The 21,863-nt window shown below is 45.7% G+C and overlaps 1 long non-coding RNA gene across 1 annotated transcript; it reads left to right on the forward strand.

Annotated features, from left to right (window-relative positions):
* The first annotated feature begins 1,368 nt into the window (after nt 1-1,368).
* Nucleotides 1,369-14,543, forward strand: LOC134483100 (uncharacterized). The gene is made up of 2 exons (XR_010059997.1): nt 1,369-1,580; nt 13,406-14,543. It is a non-coding gene; the product is annotated as an uncharacterized LOC134483100 (long non-coding RNA).
* Nucleotides 14,544-21,863: the final 7,320 nt, after the last annotated feature.

Below are 21,863 nucleotides of genomic sequence, written 5' to 3' on the forward strand. Positions count from 1 at the left end.
CCCTCCTCTTCTTCTCCTTCTCCTCCTCCTCCCCCTCCTCCCCCTCCTCCTCTCCCTGCTCCTCCTCCTCCCCCTCCTCCCCCTCCTCCTCCCCCTGCTCCTCCTCTTCCTCTAGTGAAGACTCCCACCCCGCTGTTGCTTCTGTGATGGAACTCAGCTGGTCCCTGAAGCTGGCGGCTGCAGCAGAGAGATTTTTATCTGCACTTGTTTTCATGGCAGGCTTACATCAAACCCCAGAATTTCAAGGGGACGCAGTGTGACCTTTTCATTTCTCAGCCAGGCAAACCTGGGAATCAAAGAGGGCGAGGCACCCATGAGTCCTAGAACCTATCTGATAATGCCTCTGCTGACACCCTTTGCCCAGACATTCCCGGTGGGAACTGGGATCTTGGCATGAGGAGTCTCACAAAGCCACTGTCTGCTCTTTTTCCTGCTTCCTTATCCTGGGATAAGGATGTTCTAGAACTGTATTATTCTAGTAAAAACAAACAAACAAACAAACAAACAAACAACAGCTCCCCATGTGGGCTCTGTAGTTTCTGTTTCAAATTCTTCCTGGCAGTTACGGTTTTAAAAAACACTTGGGTGTGTCTTTAACTCCATTTGGCCTCCTCTTTGTCAAACTTCGCTTTTCCCCAGCAGCTCCTTGGGAATGCCTTCTGCCTCCTAGAGCACTGCCTCTTTGCTGCTCCACCCCTCTCCTAAGTCTTCACTGACTCCATGTCTGCTCTACACCGACTTCTTTTCAAACTTCACACTTGAGTTTATTCTCTTTGAGCTAGATCCAAAGTCTGAAAAAAGGACCTTGGCCCCCTTCCTCCTGTTCTTCATGAAACCTGAATTAGATGGAAACATGGAAACCTAAGTCCAAACCATATGGAAAAGAACCTTTACCTTGGCCTTCCTCAGATTCATCAGCTGGACCATGACACCATGTGGACCTTCTGGGGACTAAGTGTAACACACCATAAAAAAAAAAAAAACAAAAACAAAAAAAAAAAAACAAAAAACAAAACAAAAAAAGAAACGTAGATTTGTCTTAGGTCGACCTAAATCGCTGTTAGAAACCTCTAACAGTGGCAGGACTCTTGTGTCTGAGACTCAGAAGTTGAGCTCAGAGCCACCGCGGACCTACCACATACTGTCACCACTGATCTGCAAAAGTAAGCCCCGCCTTACTTTTCCGTTGCCATGATAAAACACCGTGGCCAAAAGCAACTTACGGAAGGAGGAGTTTATTTGGGATTACAGTTCCAGAGGAGAGTCCATCCTGGTGAGAAGGCATGGAAGCAAGCAGCAGGCTTGGTGTCAGGGGCCGGAAGCTGAGAGGTCACAGTCTAACGCGCGAGCGTGAAGCAGGGAAAGAGAACCGGAAGCAGCAACTCGTGAGTTAAACTCAAAACCCGCCTCCAGCGATGAACTTCCTTTATCAAGGCTGCACATCCTAAAGTGACACCACCAACTGTGACCCAGTGCCAAGAAGCCTGAGTCAGTGGGGACACTTTCTCACTCAAAGCCCCTAAAACCACCTCATCCCCTTTGATGGGGCTGGAAATCAAGCACATTGTACATGCCGCCGGGTAAGTGCTCTTAACACAGTCGAACTCTCAACCCCAGAGCACACACCTTGGTTTGTCTATTTATTCCCTTGTAATCGTATTCTTCCCCTCCAATAGGAAGCCACCGGCGTTAGCTGTTTCTCGATTCACTGGTGTGCGTTCTTGATGAGTGTACATTGGTGTGTGCTGTGAGAGTGTACACACACAGTGCTGTGTGTTTCTGTAATCACTTCTTTGGCGGTGGGGGCTACATGGTTCCACATTTTATTCATCTCCTCGGAACCATAGACACAGGCTTCTAAACCCCGTCCTCTCTGCTAGTACTGTACTCTCTCCATGCCCCTAAGGTGGTCCAAGAGAAAGCGCTTCTCGGAGGGATGACGGAACCTCTCATGGCATACAGTACGCGAGACAGTGTGCCACTGAGATGTCCTTTTATGACCAAGCAAGCTCCAGATCCTGAAAGTGGTGGCTCTCAGAGGATGAATAGCACTACCTTTTCTAAAGTCCCTGTCCCCCAAGGCTGAGACAAAGCTGATAACTGAAAGGCTAAGTCCAGGGTTCTTGTAGGATAAGAGTAGCAGATCTTGTGGTAACTTCATTGTGGTTCATTTCTGTTGACTTCCTTCTTCCGAATAACTTTCTCTGTGTGTTCTGTAGAATGAGCACTGCTTTTGCCTGGAACCAACCTGCATTATAGACAACTCATTTACCTCACTAATGGAAGCTGTCTCCCAGGGTGGCAGGTCCCTCGTCCCTGCCAACCACTTGTCTACCAAAACATGTATTTTCCTTGTTTGGTTTGTTCTGATTTGAATGCAGGGTTTATCGTATTGAGACTGGCCTTGACTTCAGGATGTCCCGCCATCATCTTCCACAGGGCTGGGATTAAGGGTGTGTGCCACTATGCCTGGCCTAAGCTGTCTCTTTTGTGTATAACTTTGCATTGCCTTCTGTGACTCATGGTTTTCCAGCCTATCTCGACGTACTGACTTGTGAACTTTTCTCTTGTAATAGATTGCCTGGAAACACACTCTTTGGTCCTTCTCCCTGTCCCCCACCCCCAGGGATGACTGCCTAGGTATTATTTCTTTCATTTGACTTATTATCTTCATCCAAAATGTCCTTCACTGAATCATGAAATTCTAGGATCAGGTGATTGAAGGTGTCTGATTTGTGTTGCTTGTGATTTGAGGTTTTTTTTCTTATTTGCATTGAATTTAATCTGTGTTCAGAACAACAGTTCTCCTTATGACATTTGACGTTGTAGCATTCTGGCATCCAGCACACTTAGCTTGGTCAATCCTTCCCCAGCCCATTTCTGACCTCCGTCTTCTTCCTCTGCCCCTACTGTATCCTTGAGATTTTAAATTCTGTTTAGAAATTTCTCTGTATTCCCAAAGTTATGGAGATACTGTATTTTCTTTTAATAAGGGTATTTCTAGTTATAAATATTTTATTTTTTAATTTAAAAATGTTTGTTAATTCATTGACAATTAAATAAATTATATTTTGGCCATACTCACTCTCTGTCCTTTCCCCAGCTCCTCCCAGACCTATGTTCCTTTTCATGTCCATCCCACTTTGGGTCTTTTTAAAAACAACAAACCCCAAAGCCATTGGGTCTAGTTTATTCCGCTCATATGCTTTTGAATGTGAGGCCATCCGTCATCTGCTGAAGTGAGGTGGCCTACCAGCTGCCTTACCCTTAAAGAAGACTGACTCTTCCTCTCCCAGCCGCTGCCAGCTGCCTATAGCTCTCCAGATAGCTGTGGGTTCTGCCTCCCCCCCCCTCTCTCTCTCCTGCAATGGGAAGTCCATGTGGGATGAATACCCTGCAGTCTGAACTATATGTAGAATAATATCATACAGAATAAATGGGTCTCTCTCTCTCTCTCTCTCTCTCTCTCTCTCTCTCCATATGTGTTTGTGTGTGTGTGTGTGTGTGTGTGTGTGTGTGTAGAGAGAGGGGGGAGAATAGCTATATAGATATAAATATATAGATTTTATCTTATTTTGAATTAACTTGATTGTGATAGCAAGACATGATTTTGTTTGGTATTTATCTAAAGATTGATCTGGTTTTACGCAGGGTTCCTTGTGAATAGCTGTATCCCTTTGTCTTTAGACTTGTCCCACTATCTCTTCATTTATATTTCCCTCTGCCACTACTGCACTGCTTATACTGCTGTGACTTTGTGTTTGGTGTAGGCGTCAATAACTGTAAACTGCTCCCTCCTTTTGAAATGTTATTTATTATTATTATTTTGCATGTATGGGTGTTTTGCCTGCCTGTGTGCATGTGAGTGGACCACGTGTGTACAGAATCTGTGGAGGCCAGGGGGAGACATCAGATTCCCCTTGAATTAGAGTTACGGAAAGTTGTGAGCTGCAATGTGGGTGCTGGGATCCCAACCCAGACCCTCTAAGAGCAGCCAGCACTCTAAACCGTTGGGCCATCTCTCCAGCCCCAAATTGTTCCCTCTAAATAGTCCCATTTTTATATCAAATCACTAGGCTTTGTGTATTGCTGTCACTTAACTTTAAAGTAAACCTTAAGCAACTTTGTAGTAAATCTGTCAGTTTTTAGAAACAAAATTTATTCCTCTAAATAGATGTAGTGGTGGGGTAGTGTGTACATGTGAGTGCAGTACCTGACTATCCCAGGAGAGGGCGCTGGTCGGCTCAGAGATACAGATACAAGTGCTCGTGAATTGTCCTCAGTAGGTGCTTGGAAAAGAATTCGGGTTCTCTGCAAGAGCAGTTTGCGCTCTTAGTCACTCAGCCATCTCTGCAGATCCAAATTTGTCAACTTTATTTTAAAAACCCAACTAGCATTTTGAGTTAGATTCAATGTACACAATAAATGCCAGAGGATGTCATGTCTTCAGAGTTTATAAAGTCAGTTTCTCTTCTTTACATGTTAGTGCTATTGTAAATGACACCATATAGTTAGGCTATATTTCTTAGTCATGGCTGGAAAGGTGACATATGGTTCTGTCCAGCAATTTTCATGAGCTTTCCTGCCACAGCTATTGTGGTATAGATTGAACCCCAATTTTTCTTATTAATTAAAACAGTTCTTGTACTGATCTTGGATTTTCCATTTGTGTTCGGTACATGCTCATATCACCTACACACAATGACGACGTCACTCTCCCCTCCCCCCTCTATTCTCCCTGCCTCTTTTTTTTTTTTTTTTTTTTTTTGCAGTTGATGGCATGGGTAGGGGGGCAGTCTTAATTTTTATTATTTATTTACAATAAATTAATATTAAAATTAATACATTATAACTTTATTATTTTATTTTATTTATTATTTTATTTTATTTATTATTTTTATTATTCAATCCCAAAGTTAAGCATAAATGACTGTTATTCTTAGCTTACAAAAGTGACTTTTTCTAATTATGTGTTATGAGTTTCCTTAACTTGACCATGCAGGCCAGAAGCATGGTACTTGCAAACGTAGATGTGTTCCCCAGTCGTTTCCATGACTCCCTCATGCTTCTATACCAATGACCGTGTTTGGCTGACCCTATTCTTGAACCAAGGTCCTAAGAGTTGCTCTGTTTCTGCTCCCTTTGTTGTGTCCCTTCTGTCACTGTAACAGCATACGGGGGATGAAGAGACAGACACGAGGAGCTGAACCGCTCCTGCATGGTCCGCACAAGCTTATACACAGGGAGCAGTCCAACCAAGCTCACAATGTCCGTGACACCCCCAAACACACCCAATTTCTGCATGCACTGAAGTGGGGGCTTTTTTATCCAACATTCACCACTTGCTGGTATGCCACAAGCTAGCTACCCCAGCCACTAAAGCCAACAGCCATTGTGGTTTTTTTTTTTCTTTTCTTTTATTGGATATTTTCTTTATTTACATTTTAAATGTTATCCCCTTTCCCAGTTTTCCCTCCTGAAATCCTCTATCCCAGACCCCTCCCCCTGCTTCTATGAGGGTGCTCTCCCACCCACACACCCCCTCCCTTCTCCCTGTCCTGGCATTCCCCTACCCTGGGAATCGAGCCTTCACAGAACCAAGGACCTCTCCTTCCATTGATGCCCAACAAGGTCCATCCTCTGCTACATATGCAGCTGGAGCCATAGGTCCCTCCATGTGTACTCTTTGGTTGATTGTTTAGTCCCTGGGAGCTCTAGTGTGTCTGGTTGGTTGAAATTGTTGTTCTTCCTGTGGAGTTGCAAACCTATTCAGCTACTTTAGTCCTTTCTCTAACTCCTTCATTGGGGACCCCTTTCTCAGTACAATGGTTGGCTTTGAGCATCTGCCTTTGTATTTGTCAGGCTCTCGCAGAGCTTCTCAGAAGACAGCTACATTAGGCTCCTATCAGCATGCACTTCTTGGCATCTGCAATAGTGTCTGTGTTTGGTGACTGAATATGGGATGGATCCCCAGGTGTGGCAGTCTCTAGATGGTCTTTCCTTCAGTCTCTGCTCCACACTTTGTCTCTGTATTTCCTCCTGTGAATATTTTGTTCCCCCTTTTAAGAAGGATTAAAGCATCCACACTTTGGTCTTCCTTTTCTTGAACTTCATGTGGTCTGTGGATTGTATCCTAGGTAATTCGAGCTTTTGGGCTAATATTCACTTATCAGTGAGTGCATACCATGTGTGTTCTTTTGTCACTGAGTTATCTCACTCAGGATGATATTTTCTAGTTTTGTCCACTTGCCTAAGAATTTCATGTAGTCATTGGTTTTAATAGCTGAGTAGTGCTCCATTGTGTAGATGTACCACATTTTTCTGTATCCATTCCTCTGTTGAAGGACATCTGGGTTCTTTCCAGCTTCTGACTATTATAAATAAGGCTGCTATGAACATAGTGGAGCATGTGTCTCTGCTGTATGTTGGAGCATCATTTGGGTATATGCCCAGGAGTGGTATAGTTGGGTCCTCAGGTAGTACAATGTCCAATTTTCTAAGGAACCTGCAGACTGATTTCCAGAGTGGTTCTACCAATTTGCAATCCCACTAACAATGGAGGAGTGTTCCTCTTTCTCCACATCCTTGCCAGAATCTGTTGTCACCCGAGTCTTTGATCTTAGCCATTCTGACTGGTGTGAGGTGGAATCTCAGGGTTGTTTTGATTTGCATTTCCCTTATGACTAAGAATGTTGAACATTTCTTTACGTGCTTCTTGGCCATTCTGTATTCCCAACAGCCTTCAAACCGGGTACTTTTTCTCGTTGCTCAAATACCTTGGAAAAAGCTGCCCAAGAGAGAAAAGGTTTGTTCTTGGTTCCAGTTGACCAGGGTTCAGTCCACTGTAGAAGAAATGAGTTTAGGGGAGCAGGGGCCTGCAACATAGCTTGTGGCATTGTGGAATCCTGAGACACAAAGAACTTGAGTCAGAAAGCAGAAAGCAGAACCCGGATGCAATCTCCCTAATCCCACTCCCTGGCCACTGTCTTCTTTCAGCAAAACCTCATCTCCCCAGGGCTCAGTGACCTCACCACACAGCTCCAGCCTCTGGGATGAAGAGTTCAAACTCACCAGCTTTCGTCCCCAGATTCGAACCAAAACACTCCATCCCCATCCCCCGTATATCAGCATGTAGGACAGTGAGCGGCGGCCCTCGTGGGCTCCACTGGCAGCAGAGGTCAGAAACAGTACCAAGGCTCCTTCCCCAATGAAGGTGCCGGGATGTTCCCGCGGAGTTCCAAAGGGCACTAAAGAGCTGACCACCAAACTTTGCCCCAATAAAGAAGACCCCTAAATAAATAATCAAAAAAAAAAAAACTGTCTGCGCTTCAAAGGCCCTCTGGAATCTTAACAGTTCTACCCAGCATGCGAACCTTCGGTTTCCAGGAACACCTGAGACCCTGTCAGTTTGGGTTCCCAGTGATCTATTCTGCTTAAGCCTTGGCAAGGAACACTGCTGGAGGTAACAGTCACTAGGTTGGCAAGGCCTGGGCACTCTTGATGAGAGAGTCACGGGCGATTCGTTTTTATTTTATTTTATTTTATTTTATTTTATTTTATATTTTATTTCACTAATTCTTATTGTTGTCCACTTCCTGGTTGTGCTGCTTTTCTATAGCTCCTGGCTATCAATTTTAGCTGAAAATGCTGTAAAAACAAAAAGGTAATGCCACTTCCCACACACTGTTCCAAAAGGTTTTTTAAGTGGAAAAAGGTATTTAGTATTTTTAATAAGCATCTTCAATACTATTGAGTTGGTTTCTTTGTTCATATCACAAGATTAATTATGCTGTCAGACACTTTCAAGGCCTGCTTAACAAAGATTCAGCGATATAATGGTTTGCTTTGCACTGCCTTTTTTCTGCATAGCAATCACAATCAGCGTTAGACAATTTAAAACCCTTCCACCAGCCGGAAGTTCTGAAGAGCCTTTTAATCAACAAAAGTAATTTTGCAAACAACTAGATACAGCATTTTTCATATTAACTAACTTGCATTTAAACTCTGCCGGCTTGGTTCTTGCCGGCCTCTTATTTCAGGAAACTGGGTTAGATGCCCGTGGCCTAGAATTTGCAAGTAGGGGGAATTCTGTAGCGCGCTGTCTGCCCTGGGTAGCCCCCAAATTCTCGTGTCTTGTTACCTCCTTCTGCTTATTAAAAAAGATAAGATGAGTGTTCCAATGTAATTCATTCATTTTAATTATCTCTTAATATGCATATCTCATCTGATCAATTAAATTCTTTTTCTTTTTTTAAATTTGGTTGCCCAGAGAGCTTCAACTACGTCAGTGTTACTATATTGTAGCCTTATGTAGTTTCTTTTTAATTTGTGTGTTTCTCTCCGTGTATGCCTTGGATTTAAAAAAAAAAAATACTCAGTGAATACCACTCCTGAGAGTCTGATATGCAATTGTTTCATTTGGTTGATGGGTGGGCTGAATACACCAGACTGGACTTGAACCCACAATCCTCCTGCCTCAGTCTCCTGGGACAATATGCATGGGCCACCATGCCCGGCTTAATTTTATTTTATTTTTTGTCTCTTCGGACTTAGTTTTATTTATTTATTTTTGTCTCTCCGAGATTGGAAATGCCAGCGTTTCAAGCGGAGCGCTCTGCACATGCGCAGGCAGCTCTAGTTAGGACAGCGGCCTTTGAGGCTTTGTATTTGAAAGACGGCTTCTCTGGAGGCAGAAGCAGGGAGGCACATTTATTTTTTTATTATTATTATTATTTTAATATACATATCAGGCACATTTTAAAAAATGTAACTAACCTGTTAATGACACCTTTAAAACATTCATTAAAAAAGGGGGAGGGGGAGAGAAAGGCCCAGCCAGCAGCTGTAATTTGTGGCATTGCTCTGTGTAGTAATTAGCCGCGTGCAGGAGCGATTCCTGCATTCCAAACCTCCTTGTGCTTGACACTATTTCAACCCCGGCGAGAAGTGACCCAGGGATCTGGAGCCACAGGACAAGAGGAGCAAGTCCTGTCACGAGCAATAACAGGGTCAGGAGACACAACTAATGAAGTCATAGCAACTGCCGCACGGAGCCAATCAGAAGAGGCGCCAATCTGTAAATGAGGATGTAATTAGCAGAAAAAATAACATGCTTTGGTTGAATTCGAGGGGAGCCTGTAATGACTGGATATTGAGAAAGATTCCAAAAGATTAGAGCAAACATTATGCAACAAAGAATACCTAATTAGGGGAAAAAAGTGAATATGCCTTAATTAGAGGGGGTACATGATTGAAAGACGCAGAGTTGTCTTTTAATATGAATGTAGTAATGAAGGTTAGCGCACTGCCCTGCTTGGGCTCTGTGAATCGGCGAGACCCGCATGCTCATATCTTTCTGCAAATGCTACCTTTCTGCAAAGAGGCAGAGGGAGACTCCTGGCTGTCCTTTGCCCTTTGGAGTGGAGGGTACCTGGCTTGGCCCCCAACAATCCCACCTCCCGGCCCAGGCAACCCTGCCATGCGCTGTGGTGCTTAAGGTGCAGAAACCATCAAACAAACGGAAGCATCCGGCACCTAGACACGCTGCTTACCTTTGATGTCTGCCTTTCCGTTGCGCAATCAGCAAGGTGTGCTTTTTATTTAGGGTATTTTAACAGAGCCTGGCCCACGTAGGTCTGGGCTCTCCCCCCCCACCCCCCGAGCAGGGATCCTGTGAGATTTTGTGACTCATGACAATGAGAAAGAGACGTCCCCAGCCACCCTTCCTGTACTGTAGCCAATATTGAGGAGTGTAAACACCACTAATTTTTCCTCTAACAGACAAACTACATGTTATTTCAATTCCTCTCTTTCCCCCCAAACTGTTCTGAGTATCGATTTTCATTTATTCCACACGATCCTTAATTGTCGTCATCGGCTATCAGCCACAGCCCCCTGCTTAAATATACGCTGTCAATTTCGAAGCATATTTATAGATTAATTTAAATGTGTTTTTAAATTTATGGCCCCATACCTTTGGTATGTTGGTAACATTAAAATACTTATGGTACAGAATTTTTTAATTAAAACTATTCATCAAAGAACGTCCAGGTAGCTAGCATCTCCCTGTTTGCGGTGGGGGTTCTGGCAGCCAGAGCGAGCAAAATAATAGGTCAATTAAAAAAAATCTAAAGATAGCGTTTTCAAAGACCCAGTTGTTTAATGAGCATTTGCCAACGGATCCCCCAAATTAAATTATGATCCTGAATTTTAGTTATGGGTGTCAGGGCTGTGTCTGGCAACGGAAGAGCGAGAGTACCCCGGAAAAGAAATGCTTCCCTCCTCACTGTTCACAAGGAGGCGTGTCTGGGAGTAAGATGGACAGGGGATGCTTTAGGGGAACCGACACCCTTGAATGGGGGCGTTAAAGCCACGTACCCGAATCTACTCTGCTTTAGCCAGTTCGTCTGTGTGTCTTAAAGCATTCTGTCCAATACTGGCAGGCTACCTTGGAGGCTAGTTCTGAGAGGAGAGAGTGCTGGTCTCTTGGGCCATGCTGGACTCGGGAGACCCAAATGAAGCAGACTGAAGCCTGTGGCTTTTCTTAGCCCATGTGACTGAACACTAAAACCACGGTTGCCTCAGCAGAAGGCGCAGCCCTGAATCTTGCTGGCCATCCAAGAGGAGCAAATGTGCAGCTAATGCAATGGAAATGCCAAACAGCATCCCAGCATGAGGTATGAGGCATCGTGTCTTTACACCGGAAAGGACCGGAAACCGGGTGGTGCTCTGGCTAGCGTGCACCGTCCTTCAGCTCGGCCAGGAAGGACAGGGTCTGTGCTAAGGACTGTGTCTTAGGAATCCCCTAACTGCCCTGTCGTCCTAATTCTGAGTTTGTCTTAATTCCTAATAATTTCTCCTACTTCCTTCAGGATTGTTTATGTATGAATGTATGTACTCATTTATTTATTTTTAAGTAGGGGGGTCATATATCCAAGATGCCAGTTTAAAAGAAAAATTTAAATGAAAAATTGCATTTCTTAATATGTAAGAGGTAGAGGGAACTGGGTTGTAAGCGTGGCAGTAGCCTGGTCTACACGGAGAGACCTGTTTTGAACCCATACCAACAGTGAATATAATATGTAAAGAACATGATAAAATAAATTGTGATTAGATTTCTAGAGTAGTAGATACTATAATAACATTCTGGTTGCTATACACTCGCATACACACACAGGTACATATATACACACACATACACACATACACACATATGCACACATACACACATGCACAAAAATGCACACAAGAAGACATATTTTTTCCTAAAAAGCAATGCTGCTTTTCCTCAGCATCTGTATTCTCGTACTCTTATATCTTTTCCTTTTTCTCACTTGTCCCCACTTTTATTTCATTTAACATTTATTTCTATTATTTTTAGAAGTTCCTATGAGTACTGTATTTACATCGGTTCCACCCCACAACTGACCCTTTCAACTCCTTCCATGTTCTCAACTTCATTAATTACTATTATTATTGTTACATATACATAAACACACACACAGACAGAGAGGCATACACGCAGACATACACACAGACACAGACATACACACACAGAGACACACACAGACAAACACAGAGAGACACACACAGAGAGACACACACACACACACAGACACACACAGAGAGAGACACACACACAGAGACACACACAGACACACACAGAGAGACACACACAGACATACACACACACACAGACACACACACACAGAGACACACACAGAGAGACACACACACAGACATACACACACACAGAGACACACACAGACACACACACACACACAGAGACACACACAGACACACACACAGAGACACACAGAGAGAGACACACACAGACACACACACAGAGACACACACAGACACACACACACACACAGAGACACACACAGACACACACACACAGAGACACACACACGGAGACACACACACACAGAGACACACACAGACACACACACACACAGAGACACACACACACACACACACAGAGAGACACACACACACACAGAGACACACACAGACACACACAGAGAGACACACACAGACACACACAGAGAGACACACACAGAGAGACACACACACAGACACAGAGGCATACACGCAGACATACACACAGACACAGACATACACACACACACACACAGAGACACACACACAGAGAGACACACACAGACATACACACAGACACACACAGAGACACACACAGACACACACAGACACACACACACACACACACACACACACACACAGCCTGCCGAGTCCATTTCATTTTGCTCATAGGTATATGCACTTAGGGTTGACCACTTGGGACTGGCTAATCTATCAGGGGGCATGTCCCTGGAGAAGACTGCTCCTCCCTCTCAGAACCCATTAATTACCTATAGCCCTTAATCAAAGGGTGGGACCTTATGGTATTTCTCTATCCATACTAGGATGTCACTTGGTGTTAGCATTATGCAGGTCTTAGTCGGGCAGCCATATTGCTAAGATTTCATAGGTGTAGCTCCCCCGTCCCATACAGAAGACACTCTCTACAGATGTCCTGATACTCTGGCTCTCACAGTCTTTCTGTCCCCTTTCCTGAGCCTTAGTCATAGGGGTTGTGTTATCTGTGACTCAGCCCATGTGAATTTCCTAGGAATGAACCTCCCAGAGGTGTGATGCTCTCAGTGAGCTCCTGGCTGCTGGTGGGATAAAGGCTACCAGAGGCCCTTCTGTTCTTCTCACTGCTTTAGCATTCAGAGCTGACTCGGAGACCAGAAATACCCCTCCTCCCCCCAGTGCTCAGTTTGGGTTTGGGTTTTGAAATGAGCGGCTTGTATGATGGAGTCTTTTTCACTGTCCTCCAGTCTAACTGGAGTCAGTCGTTAAGGACTTGAGAAGGTTTTAATTGTGTTCCCATGTCCGGCTGACCCAGGTAGAGCAGTCAGAAGACTGATGGCTTCATCTCCTCCCTAGTCCCCGGGTCCTCCTTGGGTATTCTAACAGCAGACTCAGTTCACGCACACAGGGTCCCAGTGGCTTGTGGGAAAGCTATGCACCCTGCCACTCACCCCTTGATTTATCTCTGACTTGAGCTTTTATTAAAATGTCCCCACAGACGAGAGGGGGGCCAGGGTGGATAATCATAGATAACAGGCAGTGGGTCCAGGTTGCATTGGAGCTGGACCAAGCTCTCCTTTTATCGACTCTGAACGCTGAATGAATCACTCAGATTTATATGGAGGCGGAAGCTGCACGAGGTCCACATCAGGGCAAAATAGGGTTACAATTCAATAAAATGCACGCGATGCTTTATTGACTAATGAACCTACCGTGTGGCCAACTGCGGTATTTTACTGTCGTGGACTGTAACTGCCTGGCAATTACATTGTGAGTGTTTGCTAAAGATGCGCCTGTCTTTTCCTAGATCTGGAAACAGGTTCAGCTCTGGAGGAAGCAGGTCGCACACCTTCCCTGCGTCTTCTGGGGACAGGACCGAGGCACTGATGAAGCAGCGCGAGCAAGTAGAGGCTGTTATGTTTAAATAAGCTGTTAGTATTGACTAACAGAGGCTACTGCGGGTGGGAGGACAAAGCCTTGCAGCCGAGAGCCACGGCAGAGACTTCAACCAGGAGCTGCTAATGAGAGCTAGCGAGGCGCCCGCTTCGTCTTCCTGGAAAAGAAACCAGCATCAGCGGCGGCTGTGCCTGGCCATGCCCTCCTCATCCCTGCCAGTCCCCACACATCATCAGGGGAGGTCAGAGAAGGTGAAGGGGCCAAAGACCCCGGGCTTTCGGTGGCAGAGATGGTGGCTATTTACTGGTAATCAGGAACATTTTCTGTTAAATATGGATACCTGGTGTGACCACCACTGTAAGTGTCTCTGCTTCCAGAGGGAGCTCCAAGACACACAAACAGATCCTGATGCATGGGGCTCCTCCAGGGTGACTGCAACACACACACACACACACACACACACAATGCAAGTGTGCAGATGAGCGTGCATGTGTGCATGCACGCACGCAGGCACTCAGGCATGTATGCAGACAGAAATACACACACACAGACGCATACACACACAAATGCAAAAACAGGCACACACATACAAAAGCATATACAGGTACATACACATACAATGTGAGTGCCCAGATGTGCATGCATGCATGCATGCATGCGTGAACTCAGGCACACACACACACACACACACACACACACACACACACACACAGAGAGAGAGAGAGAGAGAGAGAGAGAAAAAGAGAGAGAGAGAGAGAGAGAGGTTTGCTCCTGATTATTCTGGGCCTCCCCACGGGTAAAACGAGACTGTGCTATTGAGCTCATCCCCAGCACCTTGTAGATGCAGAGGAGAGGATCAGGACTTGAAACTCGTCAATCCTCTGCTCTGAGCAGCTTCACCACAGTGGGCCCACTAACCAAGCAGTACAGCGAGCCTAGGTCTCCTCGCTAACCTGTTCCTCGTCTGAATAATACTGCGTGTGATCTAGAGGGCCCTAGTGTGGGGCAGGGCTTGGGAGGAACTGAAGACACAGATTATTTAAAAACTGGTTGAGAAATGATTCATGACCCATTGTTTCTTCCGATTATTTTTAAGCCAACAACATCCACGGAAGGTATTTATGTTGCTCATAAATGCATAGGGAATGATCTAGAAAGAGCCATGCCAACCCAAGAAGACTCTTCCACACAGCTCTCACGGAGTCAGGAACCATGTGTTGTGAACCTACTATGTATTTTAACATACCTATGACATTCACAGCAGCCCTACGAGGCAGTTGACCATCTGTCCTTCTTCTTAGGATGGAGGAGGGAATTGAAGTTCAGGGAGGTGACGTCACCTATTCAAGCTTGCATGGCGTGGAGACAGAATTCAAATTCAGTTCCAGGAACCAGAGTTTACAGTCCACGCATACGGCCTCATAACATTTGTTTTTCTGTCCTGAGGACCTAAGAGGGGCTAATGGCAGTGATCAAAAGGAACACTAGATCAATCATGTCCTCACTGTTAACTAGGAGCGTAATCACTCACACCATGTCATAAGTCAGGGTGCATCCATCCTGATCACCGTGGCCTGCTGTCAGAGGCTGTGCTCAACTTTGTGATTCCATCAATCCGGTAACATCACACAATATCAGCTGCCGTGGGAGGGGAAGAGGGCGAAGAGGCCTGGCGTGTAAGTACTGTGTTCTCTCTGCACATCAGCCATGCAGCACACACTGTACCCAGATGGGAAAGTTTCTCTGTGGCCTGTGAAGGAAAACTACCCCAGCACACAGAGGGGTAGCTTGGGTGCCACCACCTGCCACTCAGACACGATGAACAACCATTTAATGGGTTCGACAAATTGATTCTGCTGAAGCAAGTGTGTTGATTTAAACTTCAGTGGGCTTCCGTATTTTCTATTTAAACCGAGTTGTCTTGTGGTTTTGTTTGCCCGTGCGCATCCATGGGGGCTGCTGCTGCGTTCAGATTCCCAGCTGGGGTGACGCAGAAGGCAGAGACAACTTGGGGACTTGCCTGGCCCATGCTTTCTCCCTCAGGACAGGAATCCCCAAAGGCAGCTGACCCCTGATCCCCTCCTTCCTCTCTGGGGTGAGTCTGGATGCCTCCCCTTGGTCAGCTGTTCTCCCAGGTAGGACTTACCGTGGTTCCTCTTTGGGCCCATCCCTCCTCTTGTGTCCAGCCTTCATTGGTATCATAAAATACATCTTATTAAGGCAATTGGAAAGTTCGCTTGTAATGGAGGAGGAGTCAGTGCTGTGTTCATCCTGGTGTGTGGTGTAAAAGGGTCTGATGCACAAATTGAACTCAATGGGTTTAATAAATAGAAAATGCAATGTTGGTGTGGGTAGGGAGAGTGGAGGAGAGAGAAGAGGAATGGAGGAGGCATCGGAGGAGACATGGGGATGCATATGACCTCTAAACCTTTTGCGAGTGTATGAATTTCTCAAAGATTGATGAAAAGATTCCTTTTAAGGCGTCTGATGGGACAGACAAAGAGAATCTCAAGATAGGATTTCAGCCACTCCAGGGCTGGAAGAAGAGGACACACTACTACTTGTGTATTAGCCTCACCTTGATGTGTTGGAGGACATGGTTGGCACCCCTGTCCTGAGACGGACTGTCTCCAAGGAGAAGGCACATTATGGGAGAGGTAGACACAAGAAGGCAAGGGAGCTGTGGGGATGTGGATGCAAAGGACTTCTGTGTAGCTTGGCTTCTGTACCTGGGTGAGAGCTCAGGGATGTGGCCGTGGTCTCTGCATCCACCTCGTTTCCTCTCTGCAGCTGCTTCCTCAATGACAAAACGAAGACTTAAAACTGTTATCTAGGGTCCTTCCAAGTGTGAGAACCACAAGACCCAGGTTGACTGCCCTAACCTCCAAGGGGGGACATCCCAGAAAGCTACCAACCTCATTTCTACAGCTTTTTCCTCCTGACACGCAGAGAGCCCCCTTAGGAGTGAATCCATGTCCCTGGCTCACTAGCAGGAAGGCTGTCCTCCCTCACTGCCCTCCTTCACTGCCAAGCCAACAGGGAGATATCTAGTGTGGAGGGACCAATTTGCCTCACCGAAACTCCAAAGCCAGATCCCAGAGCTGGGACCATAACGGGAATTTGTGACACTCGGTGGGGAACTTTAGATTCATAAACCATAGACAATATGTAGTTGCTCATCTGTGACAGACATAATAAGGATAATCGTCACTTAATAAGTAATCCAAGGCTAATTAAATGTTACTAATATCCGTTGCAAACATCCCATTTTTTCCTTACACAGTTCAGAGCATCCCCCTGTACCAAGGGCTGTAGGAGAAGCCTGTATACATAGGAAAGAAATGAGAAAAACGCCTGGAGATGGGACACATGAGTGACTTTTTTCTTGGAAGATCCTTTAGTGAATATAAAGACAGTTGGGTTTCAGAGCCTGAGGTTAAATGGTCTACCTGTCCACCCCTGTAGGTTTCTGGTCAATATCTCAAGGTACTGGCCCTGAGGGGCTATCCATGGACATGTGCTATGTCTGATTGGTTCACCTGCCTGTGTAGGGCACCAAGACAGACTTCAACACATTCTGATTCCTCTATTCCAAGGGACTTGACTCTGACATAGGGTTCTACTCTGTCTGGGGTGAGGAAACGTCATCACTGCTGTCCAAGCTCTGTGCAGGTAACTTCCAGAGCAAATTTCCCAGCTACTGGAAAGGTTAGTGGCTCACTGAATTTTTCTCAAGAATGTCCCACTGCTGACCAAAGCTACTTCCTCAAACTCATGTCCTTCCCCAGGGACAGCCCTCATCATGTGACCTGATAGAGTAGTTGGAAAAATGCAAGATCACTCCCAAATTCCATCCCCGGCCTTCATCTGTCCTGGTTTCTATAACACAAACACCTAAGGCTGCTGAACTTGTAAACAACAGGAGTCTATTTCCCATGATTCTGGAGATTAGGACTAGTCCAAGATGGTGGCTGTGGCAGATGCCATGTACTGTCCTTTCTGATCTGTCCATGCCCATCTTCCTGCTACGTATTCGTGGGGTTAATGGTTGAGGAAGCCCTCTGGGATCTCTTTGTTAGGGGCTTCAATTTCACTCATGAGCTAGCTCTCCCCCATTCTGACAGTCACCTCCCTAAAATCACAGATATTTACAATGTCACAGTAACAGAGGGGTGGGCAAAGGCAGGAGCTCAATCCACAGCATAGCCAGATCTCCATGTGACATCAGTTGAGGCCTTGACCTCATTCCTGTTCAACCCTTCCTCTGTTCTTTGCCCCTCCCTTCATTTCGTAATAACTCCAAGGGCTCTCTTTTCCAAAAGACACTTGTCTGAAAAGCTGGAGCCCGGTGTGTGTTCCTAAACATCTTTACCTCAGCTGTTCAGGAGGAGCACCTGAGCGGTAAGACGGAGTGTCCACACCCAGCCTTCTACTTCTCGTTGCTGTTATCTGGGCTTCTGCCATGCCAGTTCACAGATGGGAAACACTGATCCCAGCTGGGGTAGTTCAGAGTCCCAGAGACAAGGCAAAGGCTCCTGGAGAACATCTAACAGAAATGTCCTCATTGTGTTTATGAAGTATGAAGCTTGTGGAATGATGTAGAGTCTCTGCCCTCACACTCCTGTCTTGAGCTTGGGACAGCCCATCCCAGCATCCTTAGAGATCCAACATTTGCATGGGTGGGGCACTCTCTGCTGGCCTACTGTATCCTGAGCTGTATCCAGCTGTATCCTCTTCTCCTTTTTTATTTCTGTACCTCAAATACCAGTTCATGTTGGCTTTTGAGTTATCATTATGGCTTTGGTACACAGCATGTCTTCTGTCTCTTTTCAGAGCTCCAGTTCTTGCAAGGATGTTGTTGGACCAGCTTATATTGGGTCCCAACCACAGAGGAGGCTGTAGATTGCTTTACTTGAAGATTATTCTGACTAACAGTCCTGTGGGCAGGACATACATGCAAAATGGCGGCCTTCCCCTTTATGCATCTGTGGGTAGGGCAGGCTCTGCACATCCCAGTTTGCAGAACTTAGGAGTCCAGGGGAAGATGGATTAAGTTCCCCTCCTGTTAAATAAAGTCTATGACTCTGAGACTCACACTATCCCCCTCAGAAATAAACAGTGAAGACAGAAATTGACCATCTGCATAGTAACCCATTAAGGGCAAGTGCTTCCCCTGGCTCCTTTTGTCCACATGAACCAACCAACTACACATCTTCTACAGTACGTGCTTGACACAGCTTCCATGAACACTTAGATCTCTATGGATTGCAGTGAAGGGTGTGGTGCATGTTGTCTGCCATAGTGGGGAGTGAGCTTTAGAGACGGGCAGACACACCCACACTGACTGAGACAGGGAAAGAAGGTGGGGCTAAAAGGAAGGCACCAGGCATGGTGTTAGAAGATCGCTCTATGATGTTGATATAGGGGTGAGGGTCTGTCCATGCTGCTGCTCCTTGTGTGAAAACCGGGGACAGTGATACTATGGGAGACCCCATGAGGTTCTGGAAATGGGGTAAGAGCATGCTGTGAGCACTGACCATGCTTGTGGATTCACTATGCATATGTATACCTGTGCATTTCCGTATAGATGCGTGTACACACGTGTACATGCATGCGTGTGTTGATGTGTACCACATGTGGGAATGTGTATGGATATGCTTTTGTGGATGTCTGCATGCATGACCATGTACATTTCTGTGGGTGTATGTGTGCATGCATACCTATGAGGTATGTTGTGCCTGTGTGTGATACGTGTGTGTATGTATGAGTGTTGATGTACTTGCATTCGGGTGCAGATGTAGATGTGGATGTGCATACATGTAAGGGCACACATGAGCATGTGTGTATAGAGGTAGCTGAGAGTGTGTACATGTGTAAAAGTGAATATGTGTCACTCCAGTGACATGCTTTGTAGGACTTTCACTACAGAAGGCTTAAGGGTTATGGTCTGTCTGGTCTGGTCTTTGACTGTCCATGTCCCTCCAGGCCTCTTCTCTTGCAATACATACCCAGGGCCCTATTTCTTCCCACCTCCATCCCTCTGGGTCTGAATCCTGTAGCTAGACATGGCCCTTCTACTTACATTTTTTTTTCTTTCTTTCTTTTCAGAACTCCCCCCTCAGATTAGAGGGGAGCCGTGTCTCACTTCCAACTCTCTCATACACAGTAGCTTGTTTTATGACTTTGTTTTAAAAACTATTGGCTTAGGGTGCAATAACACAGATGTCTCTCCTCACAGGAGAACCGTGAATTTCCACTTCTCTCTCCTCTGTGACAGCTCCATTACCTGCCTTGGAAAGTCTTTTCTTTGGACCTGGAAGGAGATGATCAAAAAATGGGCTCTTCTCCTACAATCGTCACATGCAATCGTGTAATAATGTGATTGGATCAATAGAGCTGGTACCCACTCTGCCAGGTTGCACCCTGCACCAAGTGTCCCAGAGCCCACCCACGCAGCATCCTTCTGGTGGCTGAAGAAAACTTAACGTCCGAATCCCCAAAGGAGTGCTAAAGTCATCGCAAAAGAAATATCTGTTTTCTTGTGTGCATCCTGCAGGCACTTTCCTAAGTGGTGCCAACCCGCGGGTGGGGAAACTTGGTTGACTGCCTTACTAAATCTTCACCCGCCTGACCCCAGCCTGACAATTCTTTAACATTCATGGAGACTAGACAGTGCTCTGCACAGCTGAGCTCCATCAGCAGCAAAACAGCAAACGTCAGAGTCCGGGCTGGATGAGGGTAAGAGAGCTTGGGAAGGCAGATCAGCACACACATCACGGCCCCGGCATGGTGGTGGCAGAGTCAGCCTGTCGCGTGCTCCTGTGCAGAGCTCTTCCTGCTCTGTAACGTGTCAGGCTGTCATGCTGCCTCTTCCCTTGTGTGTAAGTGGTAAGGTGTGAGTTTAATTAGCATAGAATAAAATTTCTTCCTCTCTAATAATAACACCTTGAATTTTTATGTTACCTTCTCTTCAAGGAGTTCAAGGCATTCAAGGAATGCATATATATATATATATATATATATATATATATATATATATATATATACACACACACACACACACACACACATATGTCTTGACATATATATGCAGCAGATAGAAGATCATATCCCCACTACACAGAAAGAGAAGTCAAGGAAAAGAGCCATTGGTGGCTCTCAATAAAAACACCCAAGGTGCTCAGCTCTGACCTGAGGTCACAGTTTCTTTTAGGTTCTGTGAAGAATCAATGGGTAAGTTCCCTTGAAATAAAAATGATGGAACCAACCAGCAGTAGCAACCACAGATGCCTGAAATCCATGGATGGGCAAAGTCCACAAACAGAGGGTGTAAAGTGTAAGGCACCAGGGAGAAGAAGAAGGCTACCAACTCCCTTTGGGAAGAACACCCACTGAGTACTGTCTGTTGGGTCAGTCAGGGTTCCCCCGCTGTAACACAATACCTGAAACATTCAGTTAAATGAGAGTTCATTACTTCGGTATTTCTGGTTCTGGTCCTTTGATGCCCTGGCTCTGGGTCACGTATCACAGCAGGAGCCTCTTGGAGGAAGAGTTGCTTACTTGGTGGTGGCCAGGAAGCAAAAAAATACAAAGCAAAAGAGAGCGGGGGTTCCCAATATTTGCTTCCAGGGCACATCCCTAGAAACCTAACTTCCATCCTGTGGCTCTTGCCACTTCTCAATTAGTGGCTCAGGCTGGCCACCAAGCCTCAACACATGGCCTCTGGGAGATGTTTACCCAACTACAGTGCCTCCCTTTCTGTATTCGCATATGTAATAAAGGAAAGATTAAAAAGCCCATGTACCTAACACGTCTCTTTATTGGGTGCATCCCAAGGCCACAGTTTGTGACTTCTAGGCTAAAAGCGTGTGCTGCCCTATGCAGGGCGTATGAATGTGGAATAAAAAGGCCAGGGTGTCTCCTGGAGCCTACTCTGGCTTCCAGTAGAGTGGCATGGCCCCTGAAGCGGGGAGTGGTAGGAGCATGAACAGAAGGATGAGTCTGAAGACATGGAGGAAAAGTTTAATGGACGGAGTCTGTTGGTTGAAGAGAATGTTCTCAACGGTGCTGAAGAAGAGAAGTCAGAGGCTAGTGTTGCCTCTGCTCGGGACAGACAGCTGACGGGGCATGGTCCCAGGGAACAGTGACTGTGCAGCTTTCATTGAAATGTGACACAGGAGGATGTCAGGAAGGTCCCGTGTCCAGCATGTTCTCCAGCTTCTGTATACACTAGTGGAGGAGACATCTAATTGTAACATTAATTTAATTTCTGGTTGGAGGTCACCGTCTTTTTATTTGACTGAGTGAACATATGAAAAAATTCTATTTTGGCTCAGAGAAGGAAAGATTCCTTAAACCAGTGGTTCGCA

This window comes from Rattus norvegicus, chromosome 1 (genome assembly GCF_036323735.1).
Source record: "Rattus norvegicus strain BN/NHsdMcwi chromosome 1, GRCr8, whole genome shotgun sequence".
In the NCBI taxonomy this organism is placed as follows: domain Eukaryota; kingdom Metazoa; phylum Chordata; class Mammalia; order Rodentia; family Muridae; genus Rattus; species Rattus norvegicus.